This window comes from Melospiza melodia, unplaced genomic scaffold, assembly GCF_035770615.1.
Source record: "Melospiza melodia melodia isolate bMelMel2 unplaced genomic scaffold, bMelMel2.pri scaffold_28, whole genome shotgun sequence".
NCBI lineage: Eukaryota > Metazoa > Chordata > Aves > Passeriformes > Passerellidae > Melospiza > Melospiza melodia.
Genome location: NW_026948600.1, coordinates 10,995,609 through 11,022,361, shown reverse-complemented (window position 1 = coordinate 11,022,361; position 26,753 = coordinate 10,995,609).

Sequence of the window (26,753 nt, the reverse complement as noted above, 5' to 3'; positions counted from 1 at the left end):
GTTTGGGGGTGTCTCTGTCCCTCTGAGCCCGATGATGTTTGGGTGGGGTCACAGGAGGGCTGAGAGGGACAGAGACACCCCCGGCCTCCCCAGGTGTGAGAAGGTGTGAGAGCCCCCCCAGCCCCGAGCACCCTCAGCGGAGAGAGGGACACAGAGCCCCTGGTCCCCAGCCCTGCACAGGCATTGCCTGAGGCCAGAGGGATGGAGACCCCTGAGCATCCCCCAGGGTGAGGGGACAGAGACCCCCGAGCATCCCCTGGGCTGAGAGGGACAGAGACTGCCCTGAGTACCCCCTGGCACAGGGGTGAGAGGGAGGGGGACCCTCCAGGCATTCCCTGGGGTGAGAATGATGGAGACCCCCTGGGGAATGGCCTGGGGTGAGAGGGACAGGGAAACCCCCCCCCCCCCCAAGCATCCCCTGGGCACCAGACAAAGTAATGTTGTTTCTTGTCAGAAATCAAAATTCACCCTAGATAAAATGCCTTGAATTTACTCTTCCCACAAGTCACTTGTGATGGAAAGGCAAATAAATCCCAAAATTTTATAAACTTACAATAGAAGCTATTTTGTGGCAAATCCAAATTCCTTTGGTCCTGCACAGCTCCAGCTCAGCTGCTGGCACATTCTAAAAAAAGAAAAGTGGAAAATAGGCCCAATATGGATTATGAAAAGGAAGGGGAAGCTATGTGTAGCTGTCACAAATGTGACAGGAACAAAGAGAAAATTATTCTAACATTTGGAAAAGTTCCACAGCCTGTGAAACAGACTTCCTCTGGAGGGGGCCAAGTGTGACATTGTCCCCTGTATGCGTGGCATTCCCAGGGTGGGGGTTTTACAGCTGAGCCAGTTTGGGTAAGGGGGGTGGTGTTCACCCCCTGAGCAGGGATTACCCCACTGTTTCAGGTTGCCATGCAAGATGTAACCAAATGCATGTTTTCAATCCCCACCTTCAGCAACTGTTATAAACAGGTGGGGCAGTGTTCTTTATCTCTTCCATGACTCAGCCCTGATAACGCTCTTCAGGGGAGATATCTCCTGTGAATGGGCCATTGAGTGTCACTGCAGGACTGATAAAATTCCATCCTCCCATTGTGGGATGCTCCACCCAGGAGGAGCATCCAAGCATTCCTACCTGGATATAAGCTAACACTTTGCTACACCAGGAGCAGTTTGCCTACTGAATTCCCAGAGGACAAGAGCTCCATAACCACCACTGGACCTCCAGAGGAAGACCAGACCCTTCTACAGGATCACTGCTTTGACAGAATCGTGTTCATCTCTCCAACAGGACTGCAGCCACCATTTACTGGGACTGCTGTGAGACAGAGTAAAGATCCATTCTGAATTATGTGAAGTGTCTAAGAGAGGTGAAAAGTCTGTGTGGCCAAAGCTGAAAGAAGAACTCGCATGCCGAGACAGCAAGGAGACAGAGAAAGAAAAACAGAAAAGACCACAAGGTCGATTTGCCGCCGACTTAGAAATTCCTTTGATAAAGAAGAACTGGTGCTAAATGTCACACGGAATGAATATGTATGAACTTATTGTGAAACTGTATGCATATGCATTTGGAAGGGGGATAAAAGAAGACCCGAGGTCTTCAGAAGTACGCATGCCTTTTTGGGAGACTTGCGTCCAGCGCGCGTCGTAAATAAACATACCGGGCTTTACAACTTTCCTCGAAAGTAAGCCATAATACAATAATACTAACCAAAAGAGACGTACAACTGCAAAGGGCGAGCTACCATTGAAAGAGAGCTAGTAATCCCTTCCCATTTTCGTGGTTACTAGTGAAGGAAGAGCACTAGAAAACACAATAGAGCCTAACTACTTAAAAGCCTTTTATAGAGTGTGGCTCCTTTCTCAAAATGACCAAAGCTGCGAGTGATACAGAGTGCATTGAATTGAAGTGTTGACTTTGAAGCAGTAATTTCCACAAGCTTTCTAGAACACACATCTGATTGAAACAATCGTTGTATCGTTGTCAAGAATTTATATGCCACTATCACTCAGGTAAGCCGACAATGAGATCCTTGCCTCCAGACTAACCCCAAAATACCCCCCGGCCAAAACTCGGTCAGACTGGGAGAGGCCATGGGCCTGTACAGCAGTGGCAAATTAACTTTTCAGAACTCCCAAGGAAAGAGGGGGGGTATCAGTATTTACTGGTATTGATAGATACATTTCCAGGGTGGCCAGAAACATTCCCCACCAGAACTGTCAAAGCTCAAGAGGTGACCAGATTATTTTTACAAGAAATAATACCACGCTTCAGAGTTCCAGCCACGATATCCTCAGATAAAGAATCACATTTCATTTCCAAAATAGTGCAACAGATTAGTAGCCATCTGAGCACAGATTAGGAACTTCACACTCCATACCACCCCCAATCAAGCGACCAGGTGGAGAGAATGAATAAGACTGAGGCAAGAAGTTAATCTACCCTAGCCCAAGCTCTTCCACTAGCAATATTTCAAATTCAAACTAAACCTTGAGCTAAAGGAATGCTGAGTCCTTTTAGAATGCCTTATAGAAGACCATATAGAATACAAAGAGAATGTCCAGAATGTCCACCTACATGGTGGCATTAAGCAAACAGTTCAGAGTAATTGAGAAACATGTGGCTGGAACTCAGAGCAAGGAGTTAGATAGCCTGGAGATGATGTATATGTTAAGTCTCTTACAGAGAAGACTTCAGAACCACAGTGAGACAGACCACTGTGAGTACTTCTCACCACCTTCACTGCAATCAAAATCAAGGAGCAGAATGCCTGGATCCATCACTCTCGTGTGAAGAAGGCCCAGAAACCCCTTAAGGAGTGACGCCAGGAGACAATGAACTGAGATTAAAACTTACTCGGGCAAAATGAGTATATTGCAGTCAAGAGTAGCTCATATTTTAGTTTGTAGAATTGTATTGTGTGTAATCATAACTGAAGTTTCAGAACTTGAGAGTACCTCTGTTCAAAGTAATGCTAAATGGCCTTGGTCCTGGGCATTTAATTAGTATACTAGATCCATAAGAAAACCTTCTGAGATAAAAGATTTAAACATATCTACTGTAGTAATCCACGAGAATCAGGTACGTGAAGAGCAAGAATAGTAAGAACAAGAACTGTAGACTCTTCAAAGAATCAGAAGAGAAGAAATCAAAGTAGAGTGCCAAGTCATCAATAAGATAGCTTATGAGAGACCAGATGTAATTAGTGTCTGAACCTCCGCTGGTGTATATGAACACCAAGAAGTCTGTGATAACCTGAGTGAATCAGACTGTTGGTGTAATTTCACCTTGATACAGCCTGTAGAAGTGACCTGCCTTTGAGCTCGAATTACTATCAGACTTTCATTTGAATTCAAAGTGGACTCTGCACTTTTTACCACAGCAGGGCCTTATACACCCCATACTAGTTTAGACTCTACCCAAACTCCAAACTTGAACCTAACGTAGTAAAGAATGTGACTGAACAACAGCTCCTTAGGCCATTTTCCAAGCCGGTTGGCTGAACACTCAGGCAATGACTGGTAAAGGGTGCTGAACTGCAGGTGGTAAATTAACCCAAGCAAGAAAGGTGATTTTCTTTATTTATAGCTATCCCTTTTCCTACTGAAATTTAGATCAGTGATTGTCCCAGTCTGAGGCAGTTGGATTCTGCTTAAAAGAGGTAGAGAGAGACTCCCCCTCAGAGCTCAGCAGCAGGCTGTAAGATTTTGAGCATCACTTTTGTGCTAAGTGTTTCAAGTAGCAGAAACCTGATCCCAGTTTCTTCTGAGGCACTGCAATGAATTTAGGCTCTTCTCTTAGACTTCCCCTTCATTATTTACTTAAAGCTTGGACCTGAAGCTAAGGGCAAAGTGAGTGAAGTTTTGTAGACCAAGAGAGACATTCCTGCTTGCCACACATCTGGGAAATCAAGTGCTCTAGAGGGGGAAGGAGATTCCTGAAGTCTCTACATTTCAAAATAAACATCTGCCTCAAATATGACCTAAACCTCTGTCAGATACACTTGTGAAGTGTGTCTGAATTTGCAGTGTGAGCCCAGCACATCCCTCTAGCAGGGAGGGATGGTCATAAACAGAAAGCAGTTCCTGTTCCCCATAACAAACATCTAACTGGCATATTAGAGACAAGATTAAGAGTTTTAAATGGAATTGATTCAGAAATACTGGTGAATAAACTGGCCACTGCAGCAAGTAGCCTAACAAAATTGAAGCAGCCTTTATAGTCATCTCTATTGGCATTAGGAACTAGCCAGTGACAGATTTCAAAAGTACTGCCAAAGTAAGGAAGTATGAAAAGGCCAGAGACCAAGACCACAAGTTAATAGTAGAAGCACTTAGTATAGTACAAAATAATGTATCTTTAGCTTTCAGTTGTATACAAGCACAGTTATGGATACAAGCAACAGCAGCTCTGATCATATGGGAAAGGGGTGAAAGTAATTTTCCAGCTAAAATTCAAGAAATTGTGTAAGATAATGCAATTGATGTTGAAAAGATGTTTCAAACCTGGCAGACTATGGTGAATTTCACCTATGATCCTGTTTCTAATGTAGCAACTGCCTTTGTGCTTACCATACATAATGCCACTGTTTATGTTATCCATCCCATCGTTGCTCTAAGATCAAACCATGAAAAAACAATACTCTATCCTTCAGAACATGGAGTGGGAGCACGAAAGATGAATGAGAAGTAGCAGACAGTAAACTTAGAATCCTGCACTGCTAGAGAACAGATAAGATTCATTTGTAAAAGCAATACTATTAATGCTCAAGATGTGTGTTTAGACACTGAGCAGAGTATTTGTCACTTCAAAATTCATCCAGTCACTGACCAGAAAACTGTGCTCGTATATACTAAAAAAAGAGGTATGCTTGAGAACTGCTTGTGCTGCTGTACAAATTGATAGCAATGATGTTATTCTGTCTAGTAGAAACCATTCTAATCTCTGTATATGTAATTTTGTTAAGATTATTGGATGTGATCTTTAAGTAGTCACCAAATGCAAATAGAATCTTTAATAATTGTGCCACCCCATTGTAGTTTTACTACTATTAGTTAGAGTAAGCTTATCTATTATATTGTTAATTTAGAACTAGAGAATGCTACAACAAATAGCTGTACTAACATCTTTGTCAAAAGCACATGGTGAAGCACTAAAAGACACTTACTGTTGTGAAAGTTTTCATTAAGTAAAAGAATTTACTTATTTCCTAGGAAAGGGGGGAATGAGACAGAGTACAGATCCATTCTGAATTATGTGAAGTGTCTAAGAGAGGTGAAAAGTCTGTGAAGCCAAAGCTGAAAGAAGAACTCACATGCCGAGACAGCAAGGAGACAGAGAAAGAAAAACAGAAAAGACCACAAGGTCGATTTGCCGCCGACTTAGAAATTCCTTTGATAAAGAAGAACTGGTGCTAAATGTCACACGGAATGAATATGTATGAACTTATTGTGAAACTGTATGCATATGCATTTGGAAGGGGGATAAAAGAAGACCCGAGGTCTTCAGAAGTACGCATGCCTTTTTGGGAGACTTGCGTCCAGCGCGTGTCGTAAATAAACATACCGGGCTTTACAACTTTTATAAAGTTGTGAGGTTTCTTCTTTTCTCCGCAAAACAGCTGCCACCACCCTGAACAACAGGGTGTCAGGTTATATCCTGACTCTGTCTGTTTAAGCCAGTGTTTCTGTATCATTGCCTTGATCCTTATTTTTTTACTGAATTGGAATTCTGGCTTAGACTCTTCCTCAGGTTTGCCTTTAAATCAGTACAAAGCTCATTGTACTCATCCCTTGTTTTCCTCCCTTGTTTTAGGAGTATCCCGTTCCTAAAACTTGGCCAGATGGCAGAAGACAACTCAAGGAAGATGAGGATGCCCCAGGACACCCAGGGAGGTGAGGAGGAAGTCAGTGCCCCTTTCCCCCTCTCTCCTGCTCCATCTCCCAGCCCAGAAAATCCCCTCTATGCAGGACATCCCTGCTGCCAACGCCATCCTGCTGGGAATGCACTGTGGGGATCTCCTTCCCCATCCCTCTTCACGGAGGGAAATCCCATCCTGTGCTTGTCCTTACTCTACCAGAGAAGGAGCTGAGGATCAAGATCAGGGACGACAAATCCCCACAGCAGAACCACATGGAAGAGACCGGTTTGAGTGGCTCCATGGGAAAAGAATCCAATGGGGAGGAAAAGCCCTGGAGATCCCCCATGAGGAGCAGGTGCTCCAAACCCAACCCAGGGTTCTCTGAGGAGGAAAGACCCACCCTGAGCCAGGAAGGTGGACAGAGCTTCAGCCAGAACTTGGAGCTGGTAGTCCAGGGGCAGCTTCATGATGGGCACAAGCTCCACAAGTGCTTCGAGTGTGGGAACAGCTTCAGGCAGAGCAGCACCCTGATCAGCCAGAGGATCCACGCTGGGGATTGGCCCTATGAGTGTGGGGAATGTGGGAAGGGCTTCAGCTCCAGCTCTGCCCTTGTCATACATCAACACATCCACACTGGGAAGGGGCTCTACGAGTGTCCCCAGTGTCAGAAGAGGTTTTAGAGCAGTTCTAGTCTTCTCCAGCACAAGCGGATTCACACGGATGAGAGGCCCTTGCGCTGCCCTGAGTGCGGGAAGGGCTTCAAGCACAACTCCAACCTCATCAGGCACCGGCACATCCACACTGGGGAGAGGGAGAGGCCCTACGAGTGTCCCCAGTGTGGGAAAAGCTTCACCCAGATCTCTGTCTTAACCAGACACCAATGGAGGCACCTGTAAGGGAAGCTCTGCCAATGCCCCAATGCAGGAGGACTTTTGTGCACTGCCCCAGCTTCATCCATAGTTGGAGGATCCATGTTGGGAAGAGCCCTGGTGATCCATTTTTCCTTCGGATCCATGCTAGGAAGACACCTGTCCCTTTTCCTGCCTCTGCCAATGACATGATGTGGGATGGAAGAACATGAGGGTCTTGCCATGACTGTGTCATTACATTCACTCCCACCTCAGGTCATTGCCAGGGACAGGAAAGGGACTCTCTCTCTCTCTCTCTCTCTCTCTCTCTCTCTCTGTCCCTGAGGAGAAGAGTGTCCTTTCCAGGCAGGAGGAAATACGCGGCCAGGCAGACCCAGTAAGTTGTGTTTTAGTTTTCCCTCTAAACAGTTTTATTTATATACTCTGTTATCAATATTGTTTCTGTTCCATTCATTCCTTATATCATTGTTGTTCTCAAAAAATTGTTCTTATCCCAGACCGGGATCTTTGCCTTTGTGGTTTCCATGGGAGGTGGGAGGGCAGCGAGGGCAGCACGGTTTTAGCAAGAGCAGGAAATTGGGGAATCCCATTCCTGAACCCTGGCCCCTGGAAACCGAGCATCCCAGCTGGTCCCAGCCCTGGTGGCCATGGCAACAGCCCTGGGAGCGGGTCCCTGGCTGGGGCTGTGGGAACCTCTTCCCTCTGGTGCCCAGGGACAGGAGTGGAGGGAACGGCTGCAGCTGAGTCGGGGCAGGCTCAGGTTGGATGTCAGGAAAAGGTTTTTGCCCAGAGGCTGCTGGGGCCCTGCCCAGGCTCCCCAGGGAAGGGTCCCAGCTCCAGGGCTCCCTGAGCTGCAGCAGCGTTTGGACAGCGCTGCCAGGCCCAGGCTGGCATTGTTGGGGTGTCCTGTGCAGGGCCAGCAGTTGGACTGGAGGATCCTGATGGGTCCCTCCCAGCTCAGCCAATTCTGTGGTTCTGGGATCCCATGAGCCTGGGGATGGGGCTGCCAATGGTTGCCATGGCAACGGGCTGTGGCTGCAGGCCTGAGCTGGTGTCCATGGCAACCACCCCTGGCATGGGGTCTCCATGGAGCTGCCAAGGGACTGACCATAGCAACAGGGGGCTGGGGATGGTTGCCACGGAAACTGATCATAGCAACAGGGGGCTGAGGATGGTTGCCATGGAAACTGACCATAACAACAGGGTCCTGGTGATGGTTGCCTGCTAATGATCAGATTTGTCACAGGCCCTCAGAGGGGTTCCTTAGGGACTTTCCAAGAGTCTCCAGGCTGTTACAGAGCTGGAATGTCACAGGCACAGACAGGGGCTCCATGGAGACCTCCCTGGGCTTTCTTGGGATGGTAAAGAGCCTTGTGGTCAGAGGCAGTCACAGCCATTCCATGGTGACATCCCAGGGGACCTTGTGATGCAAAGGCATCGATCTGTCACAGGAACTCATGGGGGCTCCACGGTGACATCCCAGGAGTCCCCAGGCTGCCAAAGAGCTGGGGTGTCCCAGACACTCACAGGGGTTCCTGTCATGGGCACAGTGGGAGCTTCAGGCAAAACCTTTATTTCTTTTTTGGAGAAACTCCTGCTGAGACATGAGATGGAGAAATTACATACTGCAGGCACCATGGATCCTCAAACCCCTGCAGGGCCCCTAGACTTCTAAAATTCCTTCTAAGAGAGGAGACTGGGAGCAGTTGCATCCAATCCCAGCTCCAGACTTTGTCAAAGGTGTAAAAGATTAGACACGTGGAATTGAACTTTAATGCAATTTTCCCCCCAGGGTTAAAGATTGTATACCAGATAAATTTATATAAATACAGCTCTGATTTTTTCTGATCATTATTAGACAGAATGGTTCATTCCCACCACAAAGTAAATGAAAAAAGGGAGTTTTTGTTACAGTCTGAGGTGGTCTGCACACAACCTTCCCCCAGAGTTTCTTGTGCCAATGGGTAGGAACCACGAGAGCACCAGCACATAGACACAGACAGACACACACACAGACACACATACACACAGACACACACACACAGAGAAATGCTGAAAGTGTCCAGGGGCCAAAGACAAAAACAAAGGAGAGTCCAGGGTACAAATACAGGGAAAGAGGGTGCAGAGTAGAGCACCGGGGATCCAGTGCTCTGAGGGTTCAGGGGCGGTACACATGGAAGGGACCAATAGTAAATGCCAGTGTGGATGGGTAGGGTTACACAGCAGTGGGAAAACAGGGAAGGGAGAACTCACCAGAACATGAACATATAAGAGTTAAAGGGGTAGAGAAGGCCAAGGGAGAGTACAGAACTGGGACAAATTAACATAGTGCTGCAGAGCACCATGGGGAAGCCTCTTTCCTCACCCTGAGCTGTGAGGAATGCCCAGAGCCTACAGTGTGTCTCTCCAGGGCATTTCTGCTGGCTTTTCCCTGGTAGGCTCACAGGTTTGCACAGTTGTGCAGTGTCACAATGATCTCCTTGGTTCTGGGGCCCTGCTGTGGCTGCTGTGTAACAATGGACCTGTGATACCATGAGGCTCCATAGTGTCACCATGGTCCATTTGGTTACACAAGGCCCTGCTGGGACATGATGGACCCTTGGTTCCATGAGGGGCCTGGGCTCCCACAGCCCCTCACAGACCCCTATGGCCTCTCAGAGTTCCCCATTGCCCCTCATGGCCTCTCAAGGCCCTTAATGGTGCCTCATGACTGATGGCCCCTCAAAGCCCCTCAAAGCCCCTCACAGCCCCTCTCAGCCTCAGGCCTGGGGCTCCACCCAAGGCAAGAGAACAGGTTGGGCCCTGCTTGTTCTGCTTTCATTTCAGTCCCTTCACAGCCACGAGTGCAGAAAGGCTGAAATTGAGCCTTTCCCCAGCGTTTCCCTCGGGGTTAACTGCGGGCTGAAGCTCTGTGCTGGCCCCGACCCCAGCTCCACCCTCCCTGCAGCCGCCAGGCCTTTGCTGTCCCCCCGTGTCCGTTCCCTGTCCCCGAGTCCCGCCCGGCTCTGGCACCAGCAGCAGCCGCAGCGCAGGGGGCGCCGGCCCAGCCCAGACGGGGCACCCAGCCAGGAGCAGCAGCAGTGCCGGCCCCTTCCCGCCTGCTCCTGCCTCGGCTCCCGAGGGCTTTTTCCAGCTCAATTCTGGAGCAGAGCAGGCAGCGCCCACACACAGCCCTGACTGCTCAGGGCCCGCCTGTGCTGCCCCGAGTAAGCCCTCAGAGGAAGAAAGGATCGGGTTCCAGCGCTGTTTTCAATGCTCTTTGACTCACCATGAGGTGACAGGAGGAGGCTGCTGGTGCCTTTGCCTTGGGAATTGCAGATCATGGCTGCTCTTGGCGCTCTTCTGCTTGCCACTTGAACTTTATCCATAAAAATGCAAGTGCCTCTTTCAGTTGGTGCTACCCACGGTGCTTTCATGACAGTGAAGTCAGTATTTTTGTCACAGGCATAAAGATCATCAGATACTGGAATGCCCACCAGCCCCTGAACACTAAGATGAGGGGAATTAAAGCCACACAGGCCACATTTGCAGCGCTCAAACACAGCCCTGTTGCTGGCGTTGTTGAAATAGAATAAGCTGACAGAGGCTGTCACAGAATTTGCCTCCTCAATGTGGAATTAAATTTAAAAATCCATCTGGAGAAACAGAAATCAGAACTTCTCAACTCGCTTCATTTCTCCTTCCCAGCAGCAGGAAGCGGAGATGCCCAGAGGTGTTTTGCACTGCTGCTGCCCCCAGTTTGAGCCCAGGCTCTGCCCAGTCCCAGCGGGAACCTGAGCCAAGCCCAGGGAGCTCAGCGCACATGGGGCCAGGCCCAGAGCCCCGGGCACGGCCGCCCATTGTGGGGCAGCGGCGCAGACGGAATGTCCTGCGGCCCAAACCTCCTGCTCCTGCCACACAGTGCCAGCCTTCTCCCTCTCCTCCTCCTCTCCCAGCATGGCACAATTTCCAGCTCGGAGGAGGCTGCCCCAGAGAGGGCTCCGGCTCCTGTTCCAGCCTGAATGTCCCTGCAGAGGAACAGGGCATCTTTCAGGCACTTCCACAAGCTCAGGCTTCTCACTTCATGGCGAATTTGGGATGCAAATGGCCTTGCTAAGAAAACCAAAAGCCAAAATGTATTAATAATTATTAGAAAAAAATCCCCTTTCTTCCAGGCAAAATTCACCAAGTCATTCTCTGCATTTCTCCTTTTCAGATTGTTTCAGTTGGCTGTTCTGACAGGTCCATCTTGTTCTGGTGCTTATCATGAACTGATTGTGCTCTTGATTTATGCACCAAGGCACCAGATGTGGAATCATCCACACTGAATTCAGAAACAAACTCCCTCTGTCAGCATTTTCACATTCCAGATAATTTTCAAGATGTCCAGTGACAGGTTGGAATGATCATCACAACACTGTCCACTTGTGGCTGCAGGCTCTGGAGATTCTTTCTCTGCATTCAGCCAGGTTTGTATTCCCTAACAATTCTTTGTACCACCTCCTGTTTTCTTAGCCTGGAACAGTAACAATGAAAACCTTACCCATAGCACAACTCCCCAGTCCACCAGGAAAAGAAAGGACAAGTTGTCAAGTTCTCCAAACCTTTGTCCTGCTTTGCTGCAATAGTCCTGCTGCAGGCACAGTGTGGAAAGCCAAGAGAAGCCGCAGTTGGTGGCACATCTTGTGACAGGAGCTCGACCTCATTCTCCAGGAAATGTTTTTGAAAAGGGCAGACAGGACTATGGAGAAGATTCCTGGAAAACTGAAACAGCTTTCCAGAAGTGAAATGAAAATGGAAAGAAATCATCTGAAATGTTTTCCTCAGTTTATTTCTGTTTTCCCCTTTTCCATCTTGCACTACTTCTCCATGCCATGAGTTCTAAATGCATCTCACCTCTAAGATCAATGACTTAGCGAGTTTTAGACACTCTAAAATACCATGAGCTGCACGAGGTTTGCCTTCCCCTGTTTTTGTTGGAAAGCAATGCTGGAGTCATCAGTGCAGCGCTTGGGTCGGGCACAAATTCCAATTCAATAACAAAATAAGGATCAAGGCAATGATACAGAAACACTGCCTTAAACTGACAGAGTCAGGATATAACCTGACACCCTGCTGGGCAGGGTGGTGGAAGCAGTCTTATTAAATGGTGGCTGCAGTCCTGTTGGAGTGATCAACGTGATTCTGTCGAAGCAGTGATCCTGTAGAAGGGTCTGGTCCTCCTCTGAAGGTCCAATGGTGGCTATAGAGCTCTTGTCCTCTGGGAATCCAGTAGGCGAGCTGCTCCTGATGTTGAAAGCCTCAGCCTATATCCATGTAGGAATGCTTGGATCCTCCCCCTGGGCGGAGCATCCCACAATGGGAGGATGGAATTTTATCAGTCCTGCAGTGGCACTCAATGGCCCATTAGCAGAACGTATCTCACCTGGAGAGCGTTATCAGGGATGAGTCATGGAAGCCATAAAGAACCCTACCCCACCTGTTTATAGCAGTTGATGAAGATGGTGATTGAAAACATGCATTTGGTTACATCTTGCATTGCAACCTGAAACAGTGGGGTAATCACTGCTTGGGTGGGTGAACACCACCCCCCTTACCCAAACTGGCTCAGGTGTAAAACCCCCACCCTGGGAAGGCCACACACACAGGGGACAATGTCACACTTTGCCCCCTTCAGGGGAGGTCTCGGTCCCTGTCACGCTTTTTCACAGGCTGGGCGACTTTGCCAAATGTTAGAATAATTTTTCTCTTTGTCCCTGTCACCTTTGCGACAGCTACACAGAGCTTCCCCTTCCTTTTCATATTCCGTATTGGGCCTAATTTCCACTTTTCTTTTATTGGAACCTGCCAGCAGCTGAGCTGGAGCTGTGCAGGACCAATAGAATTTAGATTTGCCACAAAACAGCTTCTATTGTCAGTTTATAAAATTTTGGGATTTGTTTGCGTTTTCATTACGTGACTTGTGGGAAAAGCAAATATTCATTGAAGTATTTTATGCAGAGTTAAGTTTGATTTCTGCAAAGTTTATTTTGTCCGGTGCCCAGGGGACGCTCTGTGCCTCTCACCCTGGGGGATGCTTGGAAGGGGCTGGGGAGGGTCCCTGTCCCTGTCACACCAGGCCATTCCCCAGGCGTTTGTCCTTGTCACCCCAGGCCATTCCCTAGAGGGTCTCCATCATTCTCACCCCAGGGAATGCCTGGGGGGTCTCCCTCCCTCTCACCTTGTACCAGGGGTGCTCGGGGCAGTCTCTGTCCCTCTCAGCCCAGGGGATGCTCGGGGCAGTCTCTGTCCCCTCCCTCTGGGGGATGCTCGGGGGGTCTCCATCCCTCTGGCCTCAGGCAATGCCTGTGCAGGGCTGGGGACCAGGGGCTCTGTGTCCCTCTCACCGCTGAGGGTGCTCGGGGCTGGGGGGCTCTCCGACGTTCTCACGCCTGAGTGAAGGTGCAAATGACACCGTGAGAACGCAACCTGTCGATCTGCTCGAACTCGGATTGTACTGAACAAGAAATGGAAAGGAGCGAGGGAGAGAAAGAAATCAGAAATGTTCTCAGAGCGAAAGGAAGAGGAAAAAGCCCCAACCCGGACTCCGCAGCTCTCGGGGATACCCGCAGGGCGCAGCGCCTTTCAAAATTCCAGCCAATCAGAGGACGCGCTAAACAATTTCCAGCCAACCAGAGCTTTTCTCGCTGATGACTCACCGGTTGCCAGGCGGGCCCGCAGAGCCCCGCGGCCCCGGAGCGGAATTTGGGGCTCGGGCCGGGGGACGGATCCGCCCCGGGGGGGTCCCCGAGCCCCTGCCCAGCCCTGGGGCCGATCGGGGGCTCCCCCACCCAGCAGCCGGTGCTGCGGGGCCGCGGGGCAGAGCGGTGGGAAAGGGGGGTCCGGGCTGGCAGCGGAGGAAATGCGGGAGGAAGAGGAGGGAGAGGAGGAGCAGGAGCGGGAGAATCGCGGCGCTCGCAGCGCCCGCACGCCGAGCCTGCAGCACCCCCTGCCCCGGGAGCATCGCCCCCAGCCCCGAGCCGCAGGGGAGGGCGGAGGCCGAGCTCGCCCCGGCTCCAGCCAGGGGTCTCCAGGAGGATTTTTTGGAGAGTGTTCGGAGCCGGCAGATCCCGGACTCGAGCCCCGGATATCTCCGGGCTCCCCAAGAGGAGCTTTTTCGGGGGCAGAGGAGCCGCGATCGCCCCTCGGAGGGTCCCGGGGGTCCACGTGGGGATGGCCCGGTACCGACGGGGCGGGACATTGGTTTTGGGGATCCCCGTGAGAGCCGGGGCTGTGGAACGGGGAGACCCCCGGGGCGGGGAGAGGGGAAGGGGCGATACCGGAGCTGGGGGACCCCCGGCAGCCCGGAGATGAGGCGGGGACGGGACCCCCTGACCCTGACAGGGGCGTGTCCTGGGGTGACTTCATGATGCTCGTACCCCATCGGTCTGTTTAGCCCAGAAATGAGTTCTGCACCTTTAAGTTTGATTCTGAGAGAGCAGGGGAGAAGGGAGAAGCAATAGTTTGTTTTCATACACTGCACTCACTCCTCCACATTCCTGCTCCTGGACTGTTGTGATGCCTTAAGGAGCTGGAACAGTGGCCAGATGGAGCTGATAGGAATAAAGTGGATTTTTACTGAAATGCTTTCAAAGGCCACACCCTGGCAGTACCGGAGGCACAGCTGTGGCTCTGCCTGGATGGCTCCAAGATGGGAGCAAAAGAGGGCTTGGTCATGAGATCTCACATTTTTATGAGTTTTAGTCTATTTGCATATAGGAGTTAACTGCCCAATTAATAGCTTCAAATTATGAAGTTTAATCCTCCTTGCTTGCTTGCCCACCCTCCTCTTTTCATGTTGTTTATGCTTTGGGCCTGAAGTTTGAAGAGATTGTCCTTGAGTCTCCGGCTAGAAGATGATTGTTTTGTCTTCAACACTCTGTGAAAAGATCCCAGTAACACTTAATATAAAGCTAAAAGCTGCACACCAAAACAGAACAGAAAAACTTAAAACCTAAGGTATCAGTTGTCTGCTGACAGACAGCAGGACAGAGCTCTCCTTTGCTTTTCGTTAGTTTTAACTCTCTGAGGCAGAGAAGTTCCCTGGAGTATGGTTTTTCTTTTTCTTTGGAGCTGTTTAAACCTGCTCTGGACTGAACACCCAGAACACCGCTGGCAGCTCCCACCTGTGGCCCACCAGGCTGAGCCTGGGCCGCAGCATTTCCAGCAGTGGAAGGACTGATAAGAGACTGAGTGAGCAGAGCTACAGCCCACAGAAGGACTTTCTGAGATTGTCATCTCTTTTGTAGCGGCAAGAGGTTTTATTGTTTAATGTTGTTCATTTTTTGTGCTGATGAATGCTTTGCCTGTTAAATAAAGAGGTTTTTTCCCCTTTTCTCCGAGGAAGTCTTTTCCTGATCTGGTTGGGGGAGTGGCTGCTTGAATTTGCTTTTTAGAGAAAACCCCTTTGGAGGTTTTCTCCCAAATTTGCCCTAATCCAGGACAGGGTTGCGGGAAGAGAGAGGACCCCCAAGTGACTGGACTGGGAGGAGGCTGGAGTGGGGGACCCTGAAATCCCCCAGCATCCCTAAGCTGGACCCTGGAGAGAGGGATCCCCAGGACCCATGGGATCCCCAGCAGCCCTGAGACAGGGGACCACCAGAACCCCAGAGGGATGAGACTGGAAATGGGATGCTCCTGGTGGCTTTTTTTAATTCACTCTTGATTTTTGGAAATTTTTATGGGCACCAGATAACTTCTGGAGATGGATTTGGTTGGGAGGAATTCCCAATCCAAGGATTCACACCTTGTTTTACCCCAAACCAGGATTTCCCATTCCCAAACCTTCACCTGATGGAGGAGAAGGCTGCGAGGAAGAGGAAGATGCCCCAGGATACCCAGGCAGGTGAGGAGGAAGTCAGTGCCCCTTTCCCCCTTTCTCCTGCTCCATCTCCCAGCCCAGCATGGCCCTCAGCTGCAGGACAACCCTGCTGCCAACGCCGTCCTGCCAGGGATGTGCTGTGGGGATCTCCTTCCCCTTCCCTCTGGCACGGAGGCAAATCCCATCCTCTCCTTGTCCTTCCTTCCCCAGAGAAGGAGCTGAGGGTGGAGACCAGGGAGGACAAATCCCTGCACCAGAACCTTGAGGAAGAGGCTGTTTTTAGTGGTGCCACAGTGCAGAATTACAATGGGGAGGAAAAGTTCCAGACATCCCACAAGAGGAGGGGCTGCAAACCCAGCCCAGGCTGCTCTGAGAAGGAAAGAACCGCATTGAGCCAGGAAGGTGGACAGAGCTTCAGCCAGAGCTTGGAGCTGGTGGCTCATGAGCAACTTCATGATTGGGAGAAGCCCCACAAGTGCTTGGAGTGTGGGAAGAGCTTCAGGCGGAGCTCCCACCTGATCAGGCACCAGGGGATCCACACAGGGGAATGGCCCTACAAGTGTGGGGAGTGTGGGAAGGGCTTCAGCTGCAGCTCCGCCCCCATCACCCACCAACGCATCCACACTGGGGAGAGGCCCTACGAGTGTCCCCAGTGTCAGAAGAGGTTTCACACCAGCTCCGATCTCCTCTGCCACCAGCAGATTCACACTGAGGAGAGGCCCTTCCGCTGCCCTGAGTGCAGGAAGGGTTTCAAGCACAACTCCAACCTTGTTAGGCACCAGCGCATCCACACTGGGGAGAGGCTCTACGAGTGTCCCCAATGTGGGAAGAAGTTTCAGACCAGCTCCAATCTCCTCCTGCACCAGTGCATTCACACAGAGGAGAGGCCCTTCTGCTGCCCTGAGTGTGGGAAGGGCTTCAAGCACAACTTTACCCTCATCAGGCACCGGCACATCCACACTGGGGAGAGGCCCTGCGAGTGTCCCCAGTGTGGGAAGAGCTTCTCAGACCGCTCGTTCTTTACCCGACACCAACGGAGTCATCGGTAAGGGCAGCCCTGTGAGTGCCCCAACTGCAGGAAGAGCTTCGTGCATTGCTCCAGCTTCATCCCCCATGGGAGCACCCACGTTGGTCAGAGCCCTGGCCATCTACTTTCCCTGTGATCCATGTTGGGAAGACACTGGGCTGGCTATTCTTTTGTTTTGGCCCTAATTTTCTTTGGATTCATCTTCATCCCTTTAAAACAGACAAAATTGTGGTAAAAATCAATATATTCATCAAAGGCATCTAAAGCCTCACTTTTTACTTTTGTTTTGGGGGAATCTGGGATTCTGGGAGATAATTGGGAGAATTTGGGGGTTTTGGGGGTATTTGGTGTACTTGTTTCCCTTTCTTGGACCTGAAAGAGACAAGAGGGTTCAATCTGTCACCTTAATGCCACTGAAAAATACTCAATCCCACCCCAAAATTCCTCGATTCCACAACTCTTTGGTGTGGAATGGGGGTGGAAGGGGATTGAGCAAAGCGGGCTTCAAGTCAGGAGGGTTGAGATGGGCATTAGGTGGGGCAGGATGGGTGGGATGGGGTTTGGGAGGTGGGAAATGGGGAAACATATGGTTTGGGAAGGGGGTCTTGATGTCCAGGAGGGGTGGGATGGGTTGAGGTTGGGACTGGGGAGGTGGGTTGGGGTCTGGAATGAGACAGCCAAAGTTTGGGGATGATGAAGGGAGGGGGAGCCCATTACTGAGTGAGTTTTTTAGGAATCCCCATTCCTGAAGAGAATTTGAGGCATCTCATGTTTCTGAGGCAGTTTTGGGGCACTCCTCAGCTCTTGGGGGTTTCCTGAGAGCAGCTCCATGGACCCCCATTGCCAGGGGTGGTTGCCTTGGGCAGGAGCTCAGAGCTGTAGCCAGAGTCCATTGCCTCAGCGCTGGAGAGCAGAGAAATGATGAACGGCCCCAGACATCTCCAGTGTGTGTTTGGGGGCAGGGAGAATTCTGCATAGGTGAGGTGGTCACTGCCCCACCCCAGCCACTGCAGCCTCTGGTGCAGCCCCAAAGTGGCTGCCAAGCCCCTGGCACCCCAAACACATCACCTGGGAGAGGGACCAGAGCAGGCCAGGCTGTGACATGGGTGTGACACTGACACAGCCATAGACCTCAGCAGCTGAGATGGCACTGGGTCCAAGGCCCTGATTATGGATCTCTCTCTCCCTCTCCTCCCGACTTTCTCTTCTCAAAATCTGCATTACTTGAAGTTTGACAGGTTAGATTGTGCTCAATCAGTGCTTTGTCAAGTGATTTACTGTAATTCAATGTTGTTTCACATTTCCCAAGTACCTCATTCTCTTAAGTCTGCAACTAAAATTTGTTCTCCACCCTCCTGAGAAGTTTGTTGTTTTCTCCCCCTGGCCATGTGTCCTGCAGGCTGTGCCCCCTGGGCGTGCTGCTCCTCTGCTCTGGCCGGCTGCACTCGCCCATCTCGCTGTGCCCCAGCATTTCTCACCCAGCGTTGCTGTGCCCTCCCTGGGCTCCCTGCACCCAGCGCTGCTGGCTCCTGGCACACAGAGCCAGGGCAGGAGCCCACCCTGCCAGGGGGCTCTGGGGCAGGGCGGGGGCTGCGATGGCTTCTGAGCTCAGCAGCTGCTCCTGGCATGGTTCCGTTGAGACCGAGCACAGCAACGCTGCTGAGCATTGTCCCTGCTGAGGGTCACACACTGCCGGGGCACATTCCCTGCCTGCAGCATTGCTGAGCATTGTCCCTGCTGAGGGTCACACACTGCTGGGGCACATTCCCTGCCTGCAGGATTGCTGAGCATTGTCCCTGCTGAGGGTCACACACTGCCGGGGCACATTCCCTGCCTGCAGGATTGCTGAGCATTGTCCCTGCTGAGGGTCACACACTGCCAGGGCACATTCCCTGCCTGCAGGATTGCTGTGCACTGTCCCTGCTGAGGGTCACACACTGCCAGGGCACATTCCCTACCTGCAGGATTGCTGAGCATTGTCCCTGCTGAGGGTCACACACTGCCAGGGCACATTCCCTGCCTGCAAGATTGCTGAGCATTGTCCCTGCTGAGGGTCAAACACTGCCGGGGCACATTCCCTGCCTGCAAGATTGCTGAGCATTGTCCCTGCTGAGGGTCACACACTGCCGGGGCACATTCCCTGCCTGCAGGATTGCTGAGCATTGTCCCTGCTGAGGGTCACACACTGCCGGGGCACATTCCCTGCCTGCAGGATTGCTGAGCATTGTCCCTGCTGAGGATCACACACTGCTGGGGCACATTGCCTGCCTGCATGTCGCAGACATCTTTTCATTAAAATCCTTTCATTAGGATTTTTCCTGCTGAAGCTGAGAAGTTTCAGCAACAAATGTAAACAATGGTTATCTGCTGCTGTGGAATGCAACAGGTGGATCCATGATTGGTCTCCTGTGGATGTTTGGATGTACTGAACACTCATGGCAGAGCTGGCTCTTGCTCTCTGCTGAGACACAGATCTTTGTTATCATTCTTTTCTATTCTTTGCTTAGGAGCTTCTGAGGAAACTTTTCATTTTCTTTTCTTTTTAGTACAGTTATAATGTAATATATATATATATATCATAAAATAATGAATCAAGCCTTCTGATCATGGAGTCAACATTCTCTTCTCTCTCTCATCCTGAAAACCCCTGTGACCACGGTCACGGCTGCAGGATTCGTGCCCGACCCAAGTACTGCACTGATGGCTCCAGCATTGCTGTCCAACAAAAACAGGGGAAGGCAAACTGTGTGCAGTTCATGGTATTTTACAGTGTCTAAAACTCGCTAAGTCATTAAACCTTAAAGGTGAGATCCATTTGGAATGAATGACACGGAGAAGTAGTGCAAGATGGAAAAGGGGAGCATAGAAATAAATTGAGGGAAACATTTCAGATGGTTTCTTTCCATTTTCATTTCATTTCTGGAACGCTGGTTCAATTTTTTGGTAATCTTCTCCGTAATCCCGTCTGTTCTTTTCAAAAACCTTTCCTGGAGAATGAGGTCGAGCTCCCGTCACAAGATGTGCCACCACCTGCAGCTTCTCTTGGCTTTCCACACTGTGTGTGCAGCAGGACTCTTGCAGCAAAGCAGGACAAAGGTTTGGAGAACTTGACATCTTGTCCTTTCTTTTCCTGGTAGACTGGGGAGTTGTGCTGTGGGTAAGGTTTTCATTGTTACTGTTCCAGGCTAAGAAAACAGGAGGTGGTACCAGGAATCGTTAGGGAATACAAACCTGGCTGAATGCAGAGAAAGAATCTCCAGAGCCTGCAGCCACAAGTAGAGAGTTGTGTGATGATCATTCCAACCTGTCAGCAGAAATCTTGAAAATTATCTGGAATGTGAAAATGCTCTAACAGAGGGAGTTTGTTTCTGAGTTCAGTGTAGATGATTCCACATCTGGTGCTTGGTGCATAAATCAAGAGCACAATCAGTTCATGAGAAGCACCAGAACAAGCTGAACCTCCCAGAGCAGCCAACTGAAAGAATCTGAAAAGGAGAAATGCAGAGAATGACTTGGTGAACCTTGCCTGGAAGACAAGTGATCTTTATCTAATCACTACTAATCCATTCCCTCGTCTTTGTCTTCCTTAACAAGGCCATTTGCATCCCAGATTCTCCATGAAGTGCGAAGCCTGAGCTTGTGGAAGTGGCTGAAAGATGCCCTGTTCCTCTGCAGGGACACTCAGGCTGGAACAGGAGCCCAAGCCATGTCTGGGGAAGCCTCCTCTGAGATGGAATTTGTGCCGTGCTGGGAGAGGAGGAGGAGGGGGAGAAGGCTGGCGCTGTGTGGCAGGAGCAGGAGGTTTGGGCCTCATGGAACCAAGGGGCAATTGTGATGCTGCAGGGCCCCAAGGATTCAAGAACATGGAAAAGTTCTGGTTGGCTTGGCCTGACTGGTCCAGCTGACCTTGAGGGTCATGTTGAGGGTTGGTTCTCATCTGCCCCTAAAACCCTGGACTTCTGTGCTTTCCTTCCTGTGGGAAAGAACTCTTCCACTCCTCCAGGGGTTCATGGCTGAAATTGGGATTCCACATCCAAATTCAGTTATATCGAAGGATGATTCCTGTATGAAGCCTGCCAGAACAGACAGCTCTGGATGGCTTTGGCATTTTGGTGGCCACCTCTTATCTGCCTTCAAAACACTGGGGGGCTGTGCTTTTTTTCCATGGGAAAATCATCTTTAAAGTGCAGGTGTTCATAGCCAAAATTGGGAATCTGCCTCCAAAATGCCTTATATCCAAGGACAGCTCCCAGACAAAAGCTGCCAGGACTGTCTAGGTTTCCTTGGCTTCCTGAGGGCCAGCTCTTATCTGCCTTTGAAACTCTGGGGCTCTGTACTTTCCTTCCTATTGAAAAGAACTGTCATTCATCTCCAGGTGCTCATGGACAAAACTGGAATTTGGCCTCCGAAGATCTATCTACCCAAGGACTGCTCCCAGACAAAAGTTGCCAAGACAAACAGGTCTGGCTGGCCTTGGCCTCCTTGGGTCTGCCTCTAATCAGCCTTTGAAACACTGGGGCTCTGCCCTTTCCTTCCTGTGGAGAGCTGCCATTCTGTTCCAAGCAATCATGGCTTAAATGGAATTGCACCTCCAAAACTCCACAAATATCCAAGGGTTGCTTTCAGAGAAAAGCTGTAAGGAAAGACAGGCCTGCCTGGCCTTGGCCTCTGGTGACTGCCTCTGATCTGCCTTCAAAACCCTGGGGCTCTGTGGGTTCCTTCCTGTAGAAAAGAACTGTGCCTCTTGTCCAGGTGCCCATGGCCTCTAGCACATGAGCACTGTATAGGGCTAAAGGAGCTCTGTGCTCAGTGGGGTGGAAACTGAGGACAGCAGAGGAGAGCCCTGGGAGGGACTGAAGGGTGCTTTCAGAGTTGGTGAATAATTCTGACAAGGCAGAAAAAAGCCTGAATAGAAAAAATCAGTGCCAAGGGTAGCTGGGGAGGCCCAGATTGGGAACAAGGAGAAAGGAATTTCCCACCCAGGGCAGGGCTGTGGTGCAGCACATCCGCAGCAGGACCCTGAAGCAGCCCAAGGCTTTGTGTGGGCAGGCAGAGGCAGGCAGGAGGCAGAGCTGTCAGCAAAGGAAGGGCCCAGCCAGGTGGGGCAGCCAGGGGATGCCGACAGCCTGCAGGGACAGAGGCGCAGGGCAGGGACACCGTGGGACAGCCTGGGCTGCACCGGGCACAGGGATGGGCAGCAGCTGCAAGACAGCCCTGCCAGAGCCAACTTGGGCAGCACTTTGGCCATGGCTGCTGGGCCTGGGCCTGAGGCAGAAGCAGGAGACAAGTGACCATTGCAGGCCTGGGGCCTCATTGCCTCCTTGTCCCTGCTCAGCAGCCTGGCAGGGGCCGCCCCATGCTCCTGCCCCTGGCATTGCACAGCCCCACATGCCAGTGCCCATCCCGGGAAGAGCCCTGAGCAAGGAGGGAGGGACAGCATCTGCCTGGCCAGGGGCTGGGGCTCAGGCCTGGGCCCTTTGCATCCCTAAAACACATCCAGGTGTGCTCAGCACCAGAGACACCTTTGCCTTCTTTGTCCCCAGCTGTGATCACTGCCTCCAGTGTTCTGCACTAACTGGAACTTGGGGACACTTTCTCAGTCGTGTTCCTCAGTGGGAACCATTAAATCTTCAAGAAGGTTCAGACTTTCAATTTAATTTTGAGTTGTTGAGAAGTTTTTGAGCACTCTCTCAGGGACTGAGTCTGATGTAAACAACACCAAAGTCCCAAGAGGTTCATTGAAGTCCTTGTGCTGTGTCTGTGCTGCTGAGCTTTAAAGGAACAGCTCTTGCCAGGACCAGCTCCTCTCCCAGCCCAGCAGGGCTGAGGGCTCTGCCTGCAGGCACTGAGGGGACAGGAGCCAGGCAGAGACAGGCTGAAGGCAATCAGGATTGGGAAGACATTGAGCTGAGACTTCACTTGGGGAAACATTTTCACAGCCCTGTGCATGGTGAGTCTGTGGGTGCAGGGCAATGTCCCCTGTGCTCCTAGAGGGATCTCCTGAAGCCAGCACACCCCACAGCCTGGGGGATGTGTCAGGAGGACTCTCCCAGTTTCTCTGTGGCACAGGAGGAACAGGAGGAGGATGTGCTGCAGAACGGGGCTGCCCTGGGCACCGTCAGAGGGACAGGGCAGGACGGCTCCTGCTGCCAGGGACGGCTGCAGGGGGTGAAGTTGGGGCTGCAGCCAGGGCTGCCCAGGGTTGTCCTGCAGAGCACCTCCTGCAGCCCTCAGGGCTCTTGGCCAGCCCAGGGCATGTGCCACCTGCCAGGGGCAGCTCTCAGCCTGCCTGGCAGCTCCCCATGGACGCTGCAGGGGAGAAGTTGGAGGTGGAAGGAGCCACCCCCACCAGGGCAGATTCCTCCTGCTCTGGAGATGGTGCTGCATGGCCAGGGCTGCTCTCAGCTTTCTCCTAAAGGGAAGGGAAAGGGGCTGTCAGCTTTGGCTGTGTCACTGAGACTCCTGCACTGTCACACTGGGCATCAGCAGATGGGCCTCAGATCTCCCTCAGAAAGTGCCTCCTCAGCCTCCTCTCCCTACAGACAGCAGCAGCAGCACCTTGGTTGCAGCATCTCTGTTTGTCTGCCCTACCCTTAAGGCCCTGCTGCCAGGGAGATGCCCCTGGGCAGTGCCCTGTGCTGGGAGGGGTCTGCAGGGCAGAGCTGAGCCCCCAGGGATGGGCTGGGCTCTGGCAGCACTGGCAGGGACAGGGCTTGGATAGAGAGAAACAACTCCCAGTAGGCACAAATCGAGGCAGCAGAGAGCCAGACCAACCCTTGGCATCCCTCCCTGTCCAGCTGCGTAGGGAAAGAGAGAAGGGCTTAGATAAATTGACTTTTAAACTGGAGTCTTTAAAATCTCGACTTAATTCTTCAAGCTCAGTTTATGTTGGATCACCCTGAACTAGAGGGAGGTGGAATGGGCAAAGCGCACCTGTGTGGGGACCAGAAGGTCTGACTGCAATGGGGCAGAGGGAGCCCTGTTTTCCCTGTGGGCTTCCCAAGGGTTCAGGCTGAGAGCAGTGCTTAAGATGAATCAGTAAATCAAAAGCATAAACCCAAGCTCAAGAATAAACATATTGAGTGAAGCTTCCCAACAGGTAGAGAAGTAGTTTTATAGGAATTCCTAAAATAACCCTATGGGGTTGATTCCAAGAGCTTGGTCTCAGCTTTTCAATGTCTTGTTTCTACAGTCCACAATGCCCAGAGTTAGGAATGTCCAACAGCAGCTCCATCAGGCACTTCCTCCTGCTGGCATTGGCAGACACGCGGCAGCTGCAGCTCCTGCACTTCTGCCTCTTGCTGGGCATCTCCCTGGCTGCCCTCCTGGGCAACGGCCTCATCATCAGCGCCGTAGCCTGCAGCCACCACCTGCACACGCCCATGTTCTTCTTCCTGCTCAACCTGGCCCTCACTGACCTGGGAATGATCTGCACCACTGTCCCCAAAGCCATGCACAATTCCCTCTGGGACACCAGGAACATCTCCTACACAGGATGTGCTGCACAGCTCTTTCTGCTCCTCTTCTTCATTGGAACAGACCTTTCTCTCCTGACCATCATGTGCTACGACCGCTACGTGTCCATCTGCAAACCCCTGCACTACGGGACCCTCTTGGGCAGCAGAGCTTGTGCCCACATGGCAGCAGCTGCCTGGGCCAGTGGCTTTCTCAATGCTCTGCTGCACACAGCCAATACATTTTCCCTGCCCCTGTGCCATGGCAATGCCCTGGGCCAGTTCTTCTGTGAGGTGCCCCAGATCCTCAAGCTCTCATGCTCACACTCCAACTTCAGAAAAATTTGGATTTCATTGCTTGCTGTCTGTTTAGCATTTGGCTGTTTTGTGTTCATTGTTTTCTCCTACATGCAGATCTTCAGGGCTGTGCTGAGGATCCCGTCTGAGCAGGGACGACACAAAGCCTTTTCCACCTGCCTCCCTCACCTGGCTGTGGTCTCCCTCTTTGTCAGCACTGGCACATTTGCCTACCTGAAGCCCCCCTCCCTGTCCTCCCCATCCCTGGATCTGGCCCTGTCAGTTCTGTACTTGGTGGTGCCTCCAGCCCTGAACCCCCTCATCTACAGCCTGAGGAACCAGGAGCTCAAGGCTGCAGTGTGGACACTGATGAATGGACAATTTCAGAAACAGTAAACTGCTGGAAAATTTTTGCAAATCAATTGTAATATAAGTCATCTTTGATACATTAAGTTGGTTTTAGTTTAGAGGTGCTTTCACTTTGTATTACATTTTTAATATTGCCCACAAAGAAATACAATGCTTTGCACCGTTTCTCATTTTGTTTCTCTCAAAATTTGCAGTGGCCACTGACTGTGTTAATGAGGAGCTGTGCTCTTGATGGCTTAAGCAAAGTAAAGCATCTCTCAGCCAAGTTTTCACTGGAGATGCCCCCTTTTGTTGCCTTCTCTGGAGCTGCAGCAGCAATGTCTGTGTGCAGAGCTGGTGGCAGATCAGTGCTGGCACAGCAGCTGTGCCCAGCAGCAGCAGCACTTGGTGTTGCCAGTGCTGCTGCCGTGGCCCTGCCCCGCTGCCCTGGTGGCCCTGGTGTTGCTGTAGGGCCTGAGTGCTCTTGGGGCCTGGCACAGCCCTGGGGGTGGCAGTGCCGGGGCTGCAGCAGGGACAGGCCATGGGCACTGCTGGGGCAGCGCTGACGCCTCAGGCCAGACCCTGGGGGCTCCAGGCTCCTTGCCCAGGCTGTCTCAAGAACACACCCAGGCCAATGGTCAACACAGAAAAACCCTGTGAGCAGCCCCAGGGTGGCTGTGGGCAGGCTGGGGGCAAACAGCATGGCTGGGGCTCTGCAAGGGCCCTGGGGGAGATGGGAAGGAGCAGCAGAGCAGGGGCTGATCCATCCCCAGTGCGCTGCACAGCCCAGGGCAGCGTCCCAGAGCGTCCTGATGGAGCTGCCAACAACATCCCCCCTCTGCAGCCCTGGCCTCTCCCCCAGCTCACACAGGTGCCCCATCCTTGCAGGCACAGACACAGCAGCACTGGCTCAGCAGCCCCTGTTTGCATTGCACACAGCAGGGGGAGCACCCCCATGCTGTTGCTGTGGGGACATGAACCTGAGGGAGCACAAATGCCATCAGCCCCTGGGGCCAGCAAGGGCTGGGGGACACCAGGGAAACCACTCAGCTTTGTCCTGGCCTCTGCAGTCAGCCAGAAAGTTTGTTCCCATCGGCTGGGAGTGCCCTGTCCCACTGCAGACGCTGTTGCTCAGAGCCAGGGCTGCCTGGCAGTCAACCCCCAAACAGCCCTGAGCATTTCCTTGGCTTCACCTTTGCTTTCTTTACTCTTCCTACTACAAATCTCTTCCTACAACACAGCCTTGTTCCCTCTCCTGCAAACAGCCCATCCCTGTTTGCCCTTTCCTCTCTGGCCCCACTCCCCACTGCAGTTCCTGACTTGGCACCATGGGAACATCCCTTGGGCAGCAGGATAATCCTACAAGTGCTGCAGGAATTGTCTGCAGGCTCCTGCAGTGCCTGGTGCTGCTCCCTTGCCAGAGGCACCCCAGGCCAGGGGGGCACATCTGGGCTGCTGTGTCTGGCTCTGGGGCTCCCTGTTCTGGGCAGTGAGGAGGAGCTGCAGAGGCTCTGTAGGACTGACAGGATGGGCTTTGGGGCTGCCAGGAGAAGCTGAGGGACCTGGGCTGCTGGAGCTCCTGAAGAGGAGGCCCAGGACTCATCTTGCAACTGCTGCAAGGGTGGTTTCAGAGAATCCCAGAATCAGCAAGGTTGGAAAAGTCTTTGGAGATCATCAAGTCTAGCCTGTGCCCTGACTCCACCTTGTGTGCCCTGGGCCTCCTCTTCTCCAGGATAAACAACCCCACCTGCTCCCTCAGCCACTCCTCACAGGACTTGTGTTCCAGACTCCTCCCCAGCCTTGTTGTCCTTCTCTGGACATGCTCCAGCCCATCCATGTCCTTCCTAAATCTGGGGACCCAGAACTGGACACAGCACTTGAGGTGCTGCCCAACCAGTGCCCAGCACAGGTGAAGAATCCCTGCCCTGCTCCTGCTGGCCACACCATTCCTGATCCAGGCCTGGAGCCATTGGCCTTCTTGGCCACCTGGGCACTCTGCTGCCTCATGTCCAGCCTGCTGTCCATCAGTTCCTGCAGGTCCCTTTCTGCCTGCCTGCTGTC